The sequence below is a fragment of the Mandrillus leucophaeus genome, unplaced genomic scaffold (assembly GCF_000951045.1).
Source record: "Mandrillus leucophaeus isolate KB7577 unplaced genomic scaffold, Mleu.le_1.0 Scaffold431, whole genome shotgun sequence".
NCBI lineage: Eukaryota > Metazoa > Chordata > Mammalia > Primates > Cercopithecidae > Mandrillus > Mandrillus leucophaeus.
In genome coordinates, this window is record NW_012104599.1 from 2170939 (window position 1) to 2189387 (window position 18449).

The 18449-nt window shown below is 44.0% G+C and overlaps 1 protein-coding gene across 1 annotated transcript in view; it reads right to left on the minus strand.

Annotated features, from left to right (window-relative positions):
* ETV6 (ets variant 6) overlaps positions 1-18449 on the minus strand; it is a 260618-nt gene that overhangs the window by 227746 nt on the left and 14423 nt on the right. The window lies entirely within an intron of this gene.

Consider the following 18449-nt stretch of genomic DNA (forward strand, 5'->3'; position numbering starts at 1 on the left):
ATTTGACCCAGCAATCCCATTACTAGGTATATACCCAAAGGATTAGAAATCATTCTACTATAAAGACACATGCACACGTATGTTTATTGCAACACTGTTCACAATAGCAAAGACTTGGAACCAACCCAAATACCCATCAATGATAGGCTGGATAAAGAAAATGTGGCACATATACACCATGGCATACCATGCAGCCATAAAAAAGGATGAGCTCATGTCCTTTACAGGAACATGGTTGAAGCTGGAAACCATCATTCTCAGCAAACTAACACAGGAACAGAAAACCAAACACTGCATGTTCTCACTCATAAATGGGAGTTGAACATGAGAACACATGGACACAGGGAGGGGAACATCACACACTGGGGCCTGTTGGTGGGTGGGGGCTAGGGGAGAAATAGCATAAGGAGAAATACCTAATGTAGATGACGGGCTGATGGGTGCAGCAAACTACCATGGCACGTGTATACCTATGTAACAAACCTGCACATTCTGCTCATGTATCCCAGAACTTAAAGTATAATAATAAATAATAATAATAATAAATAAAACGTGAGAATTTAAAACATTTACTGTATGGATTTATTCACTAAATTGTGGTCTGAAAGTCCTTAATCAGTGGTGAAAATGAGCATGACACATATAGTTAGGAATTTTCATTCTTAATTTCAGTCTTACTTCCTGATTTTCCACATCATTCCACGGAAGTCACTGAACCTCTGTGGTTTATGATACATGGAAACCAAAAATAGCAACCACGCAGCAGAAAGGGGCATGAAATTTGTTTAAAATCACAAATAGCTAACTTCATGTAAATGTTCACGTAAGACCACAGATCCCAAATCTGTAGTACACTATAAGGGAAAGAAAATTATCCTGAAAAACAAAGAAACCCGGTGGACTTGCTACTGCTCCAATTGCAATGGAACCCAGATGCAGATGGCTTACAGACGCCTTAGCATGATAAATGACCATGCTTATTCCTCCATCCATATTAGAAAGAAATTAGGTCTAGACTCAGTGGGATGCAGAACAGAGTCTGGCCTAGCAGGCTTCCACAGAAAATGGTTTCATCTGTGCCACAGAAAATGCTGACCAGGCTTTGAGCACCTTAACGTCTCCTACCTACCTATATATGATGGTGCAACATTTTCCTTGTCTACCCTGGGATCCAAAAGCAAAGAAGATTTTAAAGAACAGAAAGTAAGGAGCATCACAGAGGAGTCAATGCCCTTAAATGAATCGGAAATAAAAGGTCTGAGATTCATCTGAAGGAATGAGCCACTCTCAGCATTCTTCCATTAGAGGAAGACAGGCTAGGGAGAGGGCTGCCTTGTGGCCAGTTCCTGAACATGGTGCAACTACCGTCTAAGAGATCATAGGCATGTAGAAGTAGATCACTAACGCCATTGGGGAAATGCTCTAATTAGTTTCTAAGCAGATGATTTTGCTGCCTGAAGGTGAAATAGGGACAGTTCATCATTTTAGCAAACACTTTGCTATCTGTTCTTCCCTTCACATGAGTCTTTAATGGAGAGAGTTCATCCTTGGCTGTAAGAAAATCAATTAGGGCTGTGTCAAATAATATGAGATGCCTGCCCTGATGTGGTCCCTGTCCTAGCGGAACATGTAGTATGGACCTTTTGGGCTGAAGATAGCTACAGCACCATCACTAAGAGGAGAAGAGGTTCTCAAGCAAAACCAAAGGAAGCAAAATACTCCACTATTCAACATAGTTTAGAAATGAGAAAAATGTTAACAATGAAAATACTAAATAGTATACATGGGTCCACTTTGCAATTTGGTTCTAGCATATTATCAGCAGATGTAAAATATACTGCCTGTCCCCCAACAACTGTAAGCTTTTTATTTCTAACAGCTTCTATCTGAAGGGGCCAGAGTAGTTCTGTTTGGTTCTCATGGGAATGCATCAGATGGCTGACCAAATTACTCTTGGAAAGTACAGAGCATGAAAGATTGCAACCCCTACCTGCATCCTTTCAGTATTCGGAGGTCAAAATGCCCTTATAGGCAGAGAACTATCAAGCTGGATGTCTCAACTGTTACAGAGAAAAACTACAATCCCAGAATGGTAAGCGTCTTATCCAAGGACACAGCTAGTCCTAATTCCCAGCCAAGTGTTAGTCTCACTAGACCGTGATGCCAAACTAAAATGAAATCAATGAGAAGAGATTTGTAAACTTGAGAAGAGTAATATAATGAGAAGGCGTGTGAACACAGAGGATACATACTGATGGAGGCCTACAGAAATGGGGTAACTCTCCTAGATCACTCATGGGGTCAAGAACAAGCAAGTCTGAAAGTTAAGAAGCTGTTTCTCCAGCTCTGATACATGGTCTATGAAAGACACAAACCATCAAATGTTACAAATAATGGAAACTCTTCCTAAATGTGCCATTTCCCTGTGGGAGGAGAGAAGAGAGCGACAAGAATAAATAGAGTCGGATCCCATGATGGCTCCATTTAAAAAAGTATTTATTTATAGACCGGAGAAACATCAAGACCATTCAATGTGCTTTGTGGCAAACCCAGCAAGAAGGAAAGAAAAGATCAGTCTGTTCCTACCCTTCACCAGTCTGCAGAACCTATGGAAGGGATGAAAAGAGAATCTGTGAGAAGAAGAACTAGCAAGCTCTACCGAAGAAGAAATGGTCTTTCTAAAAAATGCAACCATTGATTCATTTATCGAGCGCTAAGAACTTACTCTACCTAGAACACTGTGCATAACTGCTAAGAGTGGCTGTTTCTTTCTAAACCACCATCTGGTCTTACTTTTTTCTTTTTTTCTTCTACTATATAGCTGCTCAGGGCCTTACTTTGATTTCAATGCTGAGAGTCAAAGGGGTAGGTAAAGAAAAAAAAAAATGATCCTTTGAGACATGATCTTTTCCCCTAAAGTGCTTATTCCTTATTTCCTGCATATTCAGATTGTGTTAGAAATTGTACTTACACAAACACACACTAAGGACAAGAACACACTCCTTTCAACCTCAATGACATTAATAGCCGTGATGGTTAATTTTATATGTCAATTTGACTCGGATTATGGGGTGCCCAGATTAAACATTGTCTCTGGGTGTGTCTAGGAGGGTGCTTCTGGAGAGATTAGCTCCTGAACAGTAAAGCAGTCTCCCTCCCCAATGTGGGCGGGCACCATCTAATCCATTATGGCCCTGAACAGAACAAGAACAAGAGGCAAAGGAAGGAAGAATTCACCAGTCACTCCCTTTTCTCCCCCTGCCTCACAGCTCACATTGGGACATCTCATCTCATCTTCTCCAACCCCCAAACTGGGATGTATTTATACCATCAATTCCCCTGGTTCTCAGGCCTTCGGACTCTGATTGAATGACACCAGTGGTTTTCCTGGGTCTCCAACTTGCAGATGGCAGATTATGGGACTTCACGGTCTCCACAATCACGTGAGCCAATTTCTCATAATAAATAAATACATTATCTCCTTGTGGTTCTGTTTCTCTGGAGAACCCTAATATAATAACTCATATTCTTGAAGTTGTATGAACAGTAGAAAAAAGAGAGATAATCAGAGCAGAAAAGAAGGAGATTCCAAGAAAAGGAGAAACACATTTCTTCCTGCGAAAGGAAAGGAAACCAGGAGGAAGAAGGTGCTGCCAGGTGAGTTGTAGAGTATATGGCATAAAACAATCAAAATGCGCCTCTGATTGCCAACCACCTAGGTCTGTTAGTTTTGGTAGCTAACCAAAATGTAGACTGACCTCCAGACTAAACATACAGACCTCCTTCCTGACCTCAAGAGGTTCCTTTACTCGGGTAGTTGATCAGCATCCATGCTCAAAAGCGGCACACAATTGCAGCCTTCAAATTGGAGTGCAATATTGCCGAGATTTGTTCTGATCTCCAGGGCCTCAAAGCACTCTCCCTTTTTGTTCTGCTTTCTGGGCCAAAGTTCTTGTAAAAATGATGTGATATGCATGGTACCTGGCCATCCATAATCCTTGTTCTTTAATTTATTCAGCAACAGCCATGTGTCAAGTGCTGGACCCCATGCTTGGCACTAGGAATCCAGAGACGGGCACAACGAGGCTCTTCATCCAAAGGGTTTGGCACAAGTGCAGGAACCGAAGCAAAGGGTGCTGACAGCATGGAGTGAAGTGTCCAAGCAGAGAACTGCACGAGGGGAAGTACCTACCTGTGCCAGAGGATGCTGGGAAGCACTCAGGTGACTGCACTGGGAGATGTCAAGGATGAGCAGGAGTATGTCAAGTGAATTTTACCAACATTATCATGGTAGACGCTCTTGGAAACACTATAAAGTAGGTGTTACCACCCTCATTTTATGGTTAAGCAATGGGATGTTTAAAGAGGTCCAGGATTTTGTCCACCAAAGTTACAGAATAAGTGACACTAGTGTAACCACACTACACAGCAAGCCACTTCAATCAGAGGCCTCATCTTCTTCACTTGGACAATTCCGATAATGTCCAGCACATAATAGATGCTCAATACGCATACATCCAATCAATCCAAGTTACTAGACTTCATACCCCATGTTCTTTTAGCTCCGTCCCAGTAAAACTAACCATGAAAGAAAAATCTAGCCGTCCATCTGCTTAAGAAACAAACAACGGGTCTTAGTGTAGTGCCGTCATTTCAGGCCAAAGACAGAGTGTATGTGTGTATGCATGTATATATGTCCGTATACAGCCAAAGAATCTAGATGCATATGCTATCTATGTTCTCTTAGTCAGAGCCAGGAAAGAACTTGGATTCTCAGTAGCAGTTCAGTTCAGCTTTGTAATTATTGGCAGAGAGAGAGGCAGGAGGAGGGAGGAGAGAGGAAAACGTTCCTCACAAAGCCAGACCCATCTATCTTGTTCTCCTTTCTCAGAGGCAGCAACTAGAATTGATCTGTGATCGTTTTTCCTGTCTTACAGGAATATCCAGAGAGCCACAGTGTCCTTGTAGAGAGAACAGACCTCCCTTTAGTTGATTCGGGTTGGGTTTAACAACAAGCAGAAACTCATTTTAAAAACCAAACCACTGCAGGTCATGTATAACTCAATATTCTGAATTTGCAACTAAAAATTAAAAACTCCATTTTGTTTTTCCTGCATAAGCAAACTTGTAACAACTGGCGATGTCTGACAGTATTGCAGATATGCATTATCCTCTGCTAACAGTCCTGCAAAGTCCTGTGGACTGATAAGAATGCTAGGGAGAGCATGAGACACTGAGCCGAACACAGAAAAAAAATCAAAGGCCAAATTCTATTTTCTACGAACTACTTCAATCAACAGACATTTATGGAGCACCAACCCTACTCCAAACACCACGTTCATAAGCTCAAAACCAAGATGGCTCTGATCTTGTGCGCCTATTGACAAATGACGTGCACAAACGAGATGATGTGATAGAAGTTTCAAAACGGATGTCATGAGGGCACATATGAGGGACATCCAGATCTGAGGAGCCCAAGAAAAGACCCCAGGGAGATAAGACCTAGGAAAGAGCCTTCAACTGGGAGAAGAGAGATAGAAGGAGTGTTTCAGGGAGTTGCACGGGCAAAGGCCAGGACAGAAGAGGATGGCACCTCCGTAGAATGCTAAGGAGTTGGTGTGGGCAAGGGCAGTCCAAGACAAAGAGCAAGGGACAGGGCCAGATCACGCAGGGCCGTGCAGCCTGGTCAGGGTTAGTTGGGCTTTAACCTGAGGGTAACAGAGACTTGTCAGGGCAAGGAATGGTCTAGGAAAACAGGATGATCTGGGACTGGGGGAGGGAGAGGCAGAGTGGATGATCCAGATCGGGGGAGGAAGAGGCTGACTGAGCTGTGTCACTATAACTCCTACATTTCCAAGCTGAGGGTAGACTAAGAAAAAGGCATAAAGCTTGTGTGCTCTGTCACGTCGCCTCGCTTGGCAGCTTCTAGTCTCTAATGACTGTCTGCTGTCCTCTCCAAAGCCATCAGCCAGGCAGGGCCCATTCCAAACTAACAAGGAAAGTGACATGAACAAGCAAGAAGTGGCCATAGGTGATGGCGAGAAATAAAAGGCAAGGAATGGGATGGGAATCTTAAGATTACTTTACAGGATAATTTCATTCAACCACTTCTAGGTACCCAGTTCCTCCTTCAATTTCTTTCCCTTTCTTTTCTTTTCTTTCTTTCTTCTTCCCTCATCAATTTCTCTCCCTTTTTCTTTTCCCTCCCTCTCCCTTTCCCTTCCCTTCCTTCTCTCTGTCTCTCTCTCACTCCCCTTCCTCCTTTCTTCCCTCTTTCCTTCCTTCCTTTTTGTTTAGAGACAGAGGTCTCACTCTGTTGCCCAGAGTGAAGTACAGTGGCATGATCATAGCTCACTGCAGCCTCAAACTCCTAGACTCAGGGGATCCTACTGCCCCAGCCTCCTGGGTAACTGGGACTACAGGCACGCATTACCACATCCAGCTAATTTATTTTATTTCTTATAGAGACAGGGTCTCACTTTGTTGCTCAGGCTGGTCTAGAACTCCTGGCCTCAAGTGATCCTCCTGCCTTGGCCTCCTAAAACGTTGAGAATATAAGCATGAGCCACCACACCTGGCCAAATTTCCTTTAGAGGAAAAACACCCATGCCTTGCTATAAATGAACATTTCTTCTGAATGTACAGTATGTGCTAACTAACTTGAGAGGGATACAACATGAAGTTTGAGAAAGCATATTTTCCAAAAGGATTGAAATGTATAGATGCCCCTGCTCAGTGATAGATAACACTTTAAAAATATGTATCGGGATAACTAAAGGATTTCCAGGAACTTTTTTGTTTATGTGTTTTATTTTTGCTCCTTGTAGCAGAAATACAAATGGCAGACTCTACAAGGTCTTCAAAGAATGTTTTCTGGGTAATTCTGAGATCAACGTCAAAACACCCGGGAGCCACAGGTGCTTGGGGGTTACAAAAGAACATCTGAAAAAAAAACACCCTGGTGTTCTCACTCTTTGTGGTAATAAACTGTCAGGGGCTGGAAGACTAGGCTTACCCCCATAGCTGCAGCTAGGTCTACAACTATTAACAGACATATGCATGCAAAAAGACAAGGCCCATCTCAGAGAGCTGACGGAGGGCACCTGGCTGTACCTTCATAGCCCGTGATGCATTCAATGCCTTCCATAAATGTTGACTGAGGGGGCTCCAGTTTTCCTCCAACATTAGGAGGGCTGTGGCTCTCACCAGATTACCCCTGTCATCCTTAGGGAAGTGGGGAATTGGTGGATCCAGACACAGCCAAAGGCCTCCTGAGCACCAGGGGCCTCCCCTCCTGGGGCAGTGAGAGAGTGGCAGCCGGAGAGGCCTCTCCCTGCCCCTTCCCACACCATCATCTCTCTAGGTGGTGGACACTCATGCTTTCCTGGAAAAGCAGAAAGCAGCTGGCTCACACAGGGTCACACAACCAGGGCTTGATGGGGAAAACACCAAACACACACACATACACACACACACACACACACACACAAATAACCCCTACATTAACCCCTATGGGCCTTGAGCTACAGTGCACATTTTAGCAGCGTCACAGAAGCTGCCAAAGTGTTTCTATCATTTCTGGCTGTTTTCTGCATATATTCATTATATTAAAACCACCGTCTCCTCTTTGGACAGTAAATCTCAAGGGCAGGAACTCGAGGACCACTTTCAGAATCCTCTGACTCGGAGTCTTGGTGCTCCTTAATGAAAACCGCACATAAAAGAAACACTGCTATTGTTTAAAAGCCTGAGCTTCCCTTCCTAGGTCACTGGCTGGCCACCTGCTCTCTGGCCCAGAATTCCTGCTTTCCCTCTTCCTCCACACGCCCATTTGAACATCCTCTGGCATTTTATATTGCTATGTCTCACGGCCTATGGAACTAATGAGGCAAGGACTTCCCAAAAATGAAGGCGAAAAAGGAAGGAAGCGAACAATCTGGCCACGCGAGCACACTGCTCTTCATTGTTTGCTAGATTCCGTGCATTGTATCTGTGGGGTGGTCTGCCGGTCCCCAAGGTAAAAGCCAACTCACGTGTCAAATATGCATCATCATTTGTACCTTTTAGAGAAAGGTGGGATGGAGGTCATTCTTTCTGAATAAAGAGAAATTCCCTGAGATAGATTTGCATTGGTAGAGGAAGAAAAACTATACCTGCTTCAACCAAATTCCAAAATATGGCCATTCCATTCCTGAGTTTTGTTAGCCAACTCCACTCACAACGGCCATGGAATCACTGCCAAATCTCAGTCTAGAAACCATGGACACAGTCTGACTACATCAGGGGAAAGGAAAAGGATCACTAACAACAGTCACAGACAATATCTGGCCAAGATCAAATACAGGACCATTACACAAGACGACACTTGAAAATGGACTACAGCAATAAAAATGAGACAAGCTCTCTTACGTAAGAGAGAAACTGATGTATTTGGGCAACTACAAAGATAACATTGGGAGGGCCTAGTAGGAAAAAATACTGATTTCTGAAGGAATGATTCACTCGTCCAACATACTTTCCCTCTAATCCCAGACACTTCCTATGTAAACTTTGTATTACTAAAAACTCCAAGTCTAGACCTGACTTTACTGCCTTTTCGGTTCATTCCATATAGAACTCTTCCATGGTCTCTCCTCAGATACTTGGGCAGTGGCTCATGATACTAAGATACCCTTTATTTTATTCTGGTTTGTAGTATGAGCCCTTCTCGCCAACATCAGCCCTCCCTCAATAGTCATCTAGACTTTCTTCTTCATGGACATCTCCAAATTATTTCCCAGCAGAGCAAACTCATATCACTTCCTGCTCCGCCAAATCCCCTCCTCCTTCACCACTCCCACCTGCTCAGAAAGCTGCCCCTTCCGCAGCCAGGATCAACACCCTCATTCACACACCCTCAGAACACCGTAGCTTGGCACCCTCAGAGCCACAAATGGCCCGCTGCGAGAGCCCTGCACAATTCCCCAGCTCCAGCAGCTGAAACCCTCTCCCTTTCCCTTCTGTCACTGCATGTTCAAGTTCAAGGTTACTGAGAAGTGCCAGATTTCGTCTGGAAAGTCCTCCAGTCAGTGAAAACACTGAGGGAACACAGAGGTTTTCTCCACCAGGCAGCCTTCCCAGAGCAGTAGGATGGTGATAACTTTTGCTCTTGGCTAATTCAGGGTTTCCCACAAAGCATCTGCTCTGGACTCTTCCACCGTTCTGATCGACCCTGTTCACCACCTTCCTTCCCTCACCCCGAGGGGATCTTACTTCCACTTTGAAGTTCAATACTGCCAAGTGGTCCCTTTCTTAAGAGTTGGCCACTCGGTAATAGCTAATATTTCATAGCAGTGACCCCGCTGTTAACATGTGTGGTGGGGGTCAGTGAGATTTCAATAAGGTGGCCGTCTGCTATGAGCAGCATGATTTACAGGCTATGTTGCTGATTATCTCTTAAAATCTCTTTTAGCTCTGCATTTTGGTGAAGAGCACTGTATATTATATGCGAGCTTTGTCTCACCCCATTAACAGAGGACAACTGTATTAGCCATCTGAGCCTGAGTTCCCATGTTACTTAATTGCTATGTCGTTGTGTTAACGAAGTTAGGAGGGGGGTTGGCAAGAGTGTAAATCACCTTCACATACAGATATTTGTGGTTTTATTTTTCCTTTTGCCAGCTTGTCTCTCTGTTTCAATTGCCTACCATCTGCCTTTGAACAATCTAAGTGCGAGCAGATAGATTTTATTTGGAGGATGAAATGCTTTGAGCTCATCCTAGCAAAGCATTTTCATATACTGGTGTTCAGGGCATTTTCTGTTTAATAGGATCTCAGAGGCGATTTGATTTGGGTTGGGAGTTGGTTCCTTCCAATACTCAGAGTACACTGTCAAATAAAAACCTCCTGATTACATTTTTCAACAGAAGGAACAGGGTAGTCAAGGGTCCAGAAGTCACCTGTCACCTTACAGTGAGCCCTAGGAACACCCCACCAGAATGCAGGTGACAAGGCAGAAGGGCAAGTACTGTTTTATGCATACAGCCTAGTTCCTACTCCACCATCCTTCATTCACTTTGAGCTTAAAAAAAAAAAATCAGATCCAAACATGAAGCACACAGGACCTTCTGATTTGTGTCTTTTTTTTTTTTTTCCACATGACCTAAAAACACCCAATTAAAAAGTAGGTTCATTCACTGAGTTCACCCGGTTGAGTTTTTCACACTAATAAGATTATTTTGACTTGAGCCAATCTGTTATTTTGAAAATACAGCCCAAAATAAAACTAACTGCTGGGTCAAAAGTCAACATACACTGGTGGGAGTCAGAAGACCTGACTTCTAGTTCTAACGTGGCAATAACAGCCTTGGGTCCTTCAGTAGGTCACTTGACTGAGCTTTGGGCATTGGTCTGAAATTCCTTAAAACTATAAATGTCTAAATTCTGTTATTCTAATGACTTTTTATGTATTTATTTTTATTGATACATATTAGATGTACATATTTTCAGGGTACACGTAATGATCTGATACATTCATAACCAAATCAAGTTAACTGGTATATCCATCACCTTAACCATTTTTCTTTCCCTTACACTAGAAACATTCAAATTATTCTCTTCAAGCAATTTTAAAATGTACAATCGATTAACATGAACTATAGTCACCCTACTGATCTACTGAACATCAAATCTCATTTCTTTCTATCTAAATCTAATGACTATCTCCTGAATCACAAGTGCCTCGCAGTCAGAACCGATTGGATAGATGTCAGGATGATACTTACCACAATCCTTTATTTTTGGGACACGAGACCCAAAAATGAAGGAGGCAAAAAAGACAAGGCTGCCACCTTGGGCCTCTCTCAAAAAGCTCCCAGAACTAGCCACTCTAGCAGCAGTTTTAAGCTAGAACCCTAATTTCCTTCTCTCTTCCTCCCCTCTCACCAATCCTACCCTTTTTCAGGAACAAGTCGGATGGCAACAGGAGAGACGAGGAGGTCCCTGTCTTGGGGGAAAAAAAAAGCCCCAGGAACCTGTAAGGTTTCGGTTATTCCTATCACTTTTTAGGGGCAAGACAGTTAAGGAAAAGCAAGAACAACCCACAATCCCTGCTCACTTAATATCCCTCTCCAAAAAATATGGGTTTTAATAACATGCTAGAGACTCTTCATTATAAATGATTAGAATCCAGAAAAGAATATTTTTAAAACCCTGCAAGGCAAGTTTCAAAGTGTAGTACTTATTGAGATGTCATGCTTTAGGTGGAATAATATTTCACCTACCCATCTATCCATAAGAAAGCTATTAAAGGTCACTTCTCATTGACAAAGAGAGAATTTGTGCGTATGTCTGACCTGGTCTTAAAACTGATCCTACAAGCCACCTCCCTAAATCTTCTCCCCAGTTATATTCAGAAGAGTGTGAGCTTCTCTGCTTTTGTTCCTAAAATGATGCTGCCCTGTGGTGGGGTAAGACTCCAACAGAATTCCCTCAATCCCTTCCACCTATTCCCAGGACAGGGTGTGTTATAAACACGATGGCACTATCCTTAGAGTGAAAAATGTTACAAATGAGTAACAATAGTTAAAGAATATAACTATTCAAGTACAACCTTGAATAGGAATGCATACTTAGTTATTGAAATTACAGCAATAATTAGTTTCTAAGACCACTATTTGAAAAATTGGTAGCCTCAAACTGGGTTTCTTACCCAAACCAATTAAGACTCATATCGATTACAAAGGAAAGGGTAATTTTTAAGCTTTTACTCTACAAGAATCACAAGAAGTACTTCTCAGTTATTAGAAATTTGAAATTATTGTAATCAAAAGCTGCCCAAAATCTACTGTTTTTCCCTTCTTCCTGAAAGGCATGCTTGATACCAAATACTCACTATTATGTTCACTTGGCAAATTTCAGCAATGAAAACTGATATAATCTCTAATTACCAGAATACAGTGTATCCCCGAAGAACAGGAAAATTTTAAAGAAAAAAAAGGAAACAATGAACTACAAAATGAACAAGCCCAGGTGAACAATTAAGTACTAACACAGTAATTTTGGGAAGGAACATGATTGGGGTAGAATCATCGAAAAGCAGAGAGAAGGGCAAGAAGATGGTGTGAAGATGAGTGAATGGCCGCTGAGGAAGAAGGGCCTGCAGGTCAGTGGATGAGGCGCACTTGCTTGTGAAGATCTCATTTCAGCACATCCTGCTTTAAAGGTTTACAGGCCAGACATTATGTGCTGGTGGCGACGGTTTCTATTTTGGGAATACAAATGATTGTATGATAAAATGAGGGAGGGCCAAGATTATTTTATATTAAAAAAGGAAAAGAGGGTTCCTGTATGAATAGAACATGAATGGTAGCTCCCCAAAATACCTTTACAGAGGTGAAGGGAAAGAGAGGCTGGAGGAAGACGGGGAGGGACCCGGGGGGAGGTGGAGAACTGAATGGTAAAGCTAAGTAAGCTAATAATAGAGGCAGAAGGAAGTACTGCGCCACAGGAGATAGAGATGTAAAGGCAGAAAAGCAGGCGAGCCTGGGATTCGCTGGTAATTATCCTATTGCACAAGAGGCAGCGCAGCTGGGTCCTCAAAAAGAAGAAAGAAAAGAAAAGAGAAGAAACGAAAAAGGCAAGGAAGGGAGGAAGGGAGGGAGGGAAAGACAAAGAAAAAGAAAGAAAGAAAAAGAGAGAGAGAAAGAAAAAGAAAGAGAAAGAAAAGAAAAGGAAGGAAGGAAGGAAGGAAGGAAGGAAGGAAGGAAGGAAGGAAGGAAGGAAGGAAGGAAGGAAGGAGGGAGGGAGGGAAGAAGGAAGGAAGGAGGAAGGAAGGAGGAAGGGAGCATGGGAGGAAAGGAGGAAAGGAGGAAGGAGGGAGGGAGGAAGAAGGGAGGAAGGAAAGGAGTCCATCCCTGTCCCTTCCGCCTCCTCCCACAGTCTTTTGGATCAGACTTCGAAGTTGCTTACAACCCAAGCTTGAGACTGGCAACTGCGGACCTCATGGTTAAAGAGTTCTACTATGATTTATGAACAGTATTTTGATGTTTTGGGAATGTATATGGGTTTGATGTGGTGTAAAGCCCGGGAAGGGGGAAGCAAAGCCCAGGAAAGGGGAAGCAAGTTTATGGAAAACTTTTTAAAAGATATGTGTGCATGTGCATGTGGGTGCATACAGAATTAGACCTAATTTTAATTCTCCCACAAAGTGAGAGTTGCAAAGAGTTGTAGGGATCTGAAGACGTGGCCCTGAGCTCAGTACAGCACACAGAGCCAAGTACAGGAGCAGACAGGCAGCTGCCTCCCATCTTTGAGCGCAGGGACGTGCCAAAGGAACCGGGCTGCTGGCCCACAACGTCCAACATCCTGCTCTGAAGATGGCCAGTAAGGAGGTGTGTGCTTGTGTGTGTCTTTGTTTAACAGAGGTAGCACACCTGGCTGGGCAATTGTGCAATAGGAAGCCACAGGGGAAAAATTTCTTCCTGATCTCAACTTGTGATCAGATTCCACCCTGAAGCATAAGGCTTAAGTGTCCTCGCAACTTTCATCCAGAAGGAAGAAAAACATACTAACTAGCTCTTCTCCGACCCTGCCGGGGATTGTAAAAATGGAAGAAGTTCAGAAAAGACCCTCAGCGTCTGTGCTGTCTTTGGAAACTGGGTGCCACCTTTGCCACATGGAAGACTAGTTAAAAGGCTGTTCCTCCACAGTCCTAATCTCACATGATACTCTTTTCGATGGAAGTAATTTGTGAGAATGTAACGGCATATCCCTTTGTAAGGCTTACCACATCAATTTTTTCAAAAAAAAAAAAACAGTGCGAAGTCCTTTACCAAGTCACACATCACAATTTAGAATTTGGAAAGTATGTTAGCTTTTGCTGGATGGAGGGCGGGGAGGGTGTCCCTCCCACACAGCTACACAGGGTACTTCTTATTGCATTCCCATTGACATTTCCATCATTCTTTAAGAAAAGGCTCATGAAATTTTCTCCAAGGCAGGTCAATTTTTAAGCAATTTCGAGTGAAAACAATGTCCAACAGACCTATAGTTGTGATAGTTCAAAAGTCTGTTCTCAGCTGGGTGTGGTGGTTCACACCTGTGATCCCAGCAATTTGGGAGGCTGAGGCCAGAGGATCACCTGAGTCCAGGAATTCAGGACCAGCCTGGCAACGTAGTGAAACCTTGTCTCCACAAAAAATTTAAAAACTGGCTGGGCGCAGTGGCTCACGCCTGTAATCCCAGCACGTTGCGAGGCCGAGGCGGGTGGATCACGAGGTCAGGAGTTCAAGACCAGCCTGGCCAAGATGGTGGAACCCCATCTTTACTAAAAATACAAAATTTAGCTGGGTGTGGTAGCATGCACCTGTAATCCCAGCTACACGGGAGGCTGAGGCAAGGAACTGCTTGAGCCTGGGAGGCGGAGGCTGCAGTAAACCAAGATCACACCACTGCACTCCAGCCTGGGTGACAGAGTGAGACTCCATTTCAAAAAAAAAAAAAAAAATTAGCCAAGTATCGTGGCACACACCTGTAGCCCCAGCTACTTGGGAAGCTGAGGTGGGAGGATCGCTGGAGCCCAGGAGGTCAAGGCAGTGAGCTATGATCATGGCACTGTACTCAAGCCTGGGAGACAAGGGAAGTTCCCATTTCAAAAAAAAAGAAAAAAAGCCACCAGGTTTGTTCTTCAGTAGGTTGCTAGAACCAAGACCGTAATCCGCCATAGAACTAAATGGGGGGAGTCTCCAGATGAGATTGTGACATACTAATTCTCAGGAACCCTAAGTTCATGAGCACCAAGCCCCAGGTCTCCGTGTCCTCTGAATACTGGGCCTGGTAAGGCTGTAAAGGGAGGGGAAGTAGAAGGGGAAGGAAATGGCTTCTCACTCAACAGCCTCAACAGTGAAGACACTGAGCAAGGGTTCTGGTAGCATTCACGGAGGAAACTTTAAGTCCATAATAGAAGCTTAATAAATACCTGATGATTAAAACAATTCTGTTCAACTACTAGCCATTGGCCTTCGTCTGTGCCAGGCACTGTGCTGGACACTGGAAATGTAAGCAGCACATTGTATGAGGATGAGGTGTGTACGCTGAGTGTTTAAGAGGGAGCACAACTTCCGTGGCTGCCCCTACCTGAGCAGCTTCTTAAATGTATATGTTCACATTCGTATACAGACCTATGCTTTCTGCTCCCTAAGTGGTCCAGATCAGCACCCCTGTAACAACTCTCAACCTCCTGCACAAGTCCTCTAGGAGCCCATCTGAGCAAAGCAAGAAGACCCTCAAATGCCCTGAGTGGACAGACAGGCCAAGAGAAGCTGCATGGAGACCGACCCACCTGTAGTCAAGATGAAGTCAAATCTGGCAGGGCTGGCAGGCAGCGGCCGCGTGGGTCTGCAACAGAGAGCCCCCCGCAGGTGGTCAGGAAAACTCGCGATGGTTTTGGGGAAACTGTAGCAAAGAACTCTTGCTGGGGTCTGGTTGGGTTCAGGAAGTTAGAAGTTTTCACACATCCTGATGCCCTGAATCCCAGCTGTACATCAATGGCAACAAAAATAGGGAGAAAACGAGCCATTCGGGCTTGTGTGGAAGGCCCAGTTTTGTCTGCTTATATCTGAAAGTAATTGATTTCTCCCAAGTGGTCCACTTCACACTTATCATATCACAGTTAATCAGATTCATAACCCTAACACACTCTCTTAAGACTGCCCTCTTTAAACAAATGCCACTGGGCTATCCACTGTAAACAGCAATGTTGAGGCTGTCCTACCATCCGTAAGGCATAACTTAAGAGTTGTTTTTCTAGTCCCATAGTATGCTCAGTCATTCTCACTGGTTTAGTCCCTCCAGGCAATCCATTAGGAGTAAAATGAGAGTCCAGAGAGATCTTCATCTCAGATAGGGTAGGAGAGAGCATGGGCTATACAAGAGAAGACTAGAAAGAGCTGACTCAAGTAAGACAGGGATTCTTCCCTCGACATGGAAAGGCCATTACAGACCTCAGAGAAGTTTCAGCAAGCCGTGCTGCTCTTTTGGACTATCTCTTCCAACTAGCTCTTAGACGAATAGGGTGAGGGAGCAACTGGCAGCCCTATATAGTGGTGACCTGCCACTGGGTCCCAGACACCACAGCCAGCTGTGGCAAGACCGCACATGGCTACAACCAACAGCCACTGGCTCTGTTTTTCTGACCCAAGAGGCAACCCGGGCCACATCAAAAAAGAGGATGATCAGTTAATACATTCATTTATCCTGGGCTGTCTGTGCTGTTTCTGGCACATCCAGCCTGAAAGTTCTCAAGCTTCTTCTCTAGCTATCTATATTCCCCTCCAGAAAGTAGGCAACTGAGAGGGCGAGCCTTTGTGAGTGCCCTGTGTGTACATGTCTGTTCAGTACTTAAGCCTCGCAGGAGCCCCTTAGGTATCGGAGGTGGCAGTACGTTCACCCTGACATGGAGTCCTGATATGCTTCAAAACACAGGTCTCTACCTTTCTTCTTTCCTCAATCCTCTCAGAGTATTTGCTCAGGATGTCAACTGTGTGAGGTCTTTATCTTATATATCAAAGAGCCTGGCACCAATTAAGTCCATAATAGAAGCTTAATAAATACCTACTGATTAAGAAATTCTATTCAATTAATAGCCATTGGCTATCCTCTATGCCAGACCTTGAGCTGAACACTGGAAATATAAAAATGAACCATCAGACTCCTGTCCTCAGCAGGCTTTCAGTCTAGTGTGGATGATAATTCAAGGATAACTGGATTGTTGCCAATAACAGAAGCAAGTTCAATGAGCTGTGGGAACACTGTGCCCAGCAGCAACAGGGAGGCTTGAGAAATGGACTTCCAATGACAAATTGGCTGCCAGGCAGAAAGAAGATCGAGGGAAGATTCCAGGCATAAGTGTTCATTACATGGGCTGGGCATAGGGGCTCATGCCTATAATCCCAGCACTTTGGGAGGCCGAGGTGGGTGGATCACTTGAGCCCAGGAGTTTGAGACCAGCCTGGACAACATGGTGAAACCCTGTCTCTACTAAAAATACAAAAATTGGCCTAGTGTGGTGGTACGTGCCTGTAGTGTCAGCTACGCGGGAGGCTGAGATGGGAGAATCACCTGAGCCCAGGAGGCAGAGGTTGCAGTGAGCTGAGATTACTCCAGCCTGGGCCACAGAGCGAGACCCTGTCCCCCCAAGAAAAAAGTTCATTATGTGGTTGGAACATAATGTGGAGATGATACTAGAAAGGTAGGCAGTAAAGGGCCTTGCAGGTGATAAGAAGCTGGGGTTCATGCTACACTGTGGTGTGAGACAGAGAGTGACAAGATCACATTGTTTTTATCTGCAAAAAATCATTCCAAGTTGTGTTGCGGGTGGGGACAAAATGGAGCTGGGAAGATCAGAGAGGAGACAACTGAAAGGTCCTGGGCCAGAAGGAAGGCAGTGACAGCCGGTGTGGAGGAGAAGCCAAGTGTGCACCAGACTGCCTGGCAGGCTGGGAAAGACAGCACACCTGCCCTCCCAAAGCTTCCATTCCAGTAGCAGTAAGAAGCAACAACTGGAAGAGTCTGTTGGCGTATTGTGGACCAAGCAAGGGTCACCGTTTGCTGACCTTAGCCCTGGATGGCTTTTGTGGCAGCGCTGGCTTTAAGTTGGCCTTAGAAGACTGACAGAGAGGTGACTTGGCAGAACCGTTCATTTACTACCCTTCTTTTGGCGATTCTCCCCTGTGATTCGTATCCTGGTTTTATTTAGCCCTATCTTCATAAGACTCTCAGACGGATTCTTGTAACAGAAACCTCCACCCAGAAAAGCTGCCATCTCCTCTCATATTAACGCCACTCATCAACATCTCTTGGCAGTTTCTGACTTATGTGGGACAAAAATAAATAAATAAAAACAATAATAATAAGACTCTGCCAGGCTAGCAAACTGATCCAGTCAGAGGATTATAAGAGACACCTGTTTCTCAATACAGCAGCTGCTAACACAGCAGAAGCATGGCATCATAGTAACAAGAAAGAGTTCTCTTCCATTAAAAACCCAGTAGTAGCAAAAACTGGCATGGACTGATGTTCAACTATGTCACCTGAATGTGAAAAGAAGTTCAAATAAGACTAGACACATAATAGGAGCCCTGCTTTGCCAATGTGGGAACTCAAATGCTAGTTTGTTGATGGGGAGGTGGTTTACCTATTCATCCAAGCACACTAAGGCACAAATCCTTAAAGCGGCTATTATATACTTAAGAGTGTTATCAAAAACATACTGAAGCTTTTTGAAGTTTGGTTGACTCATACCCTGTGGCTGACCAAACACCTCTTCACTTAAGCCAGCTTAAAAAAAAAAAAAAGTATTGCCCAGTTTGGAATGTAGACACTAACACAGGAGCAAATAAACAACACTTTGAATTATTTTTTCAGTTTACCACTGAAGACAGACAAGACACACACACACACACACACACACA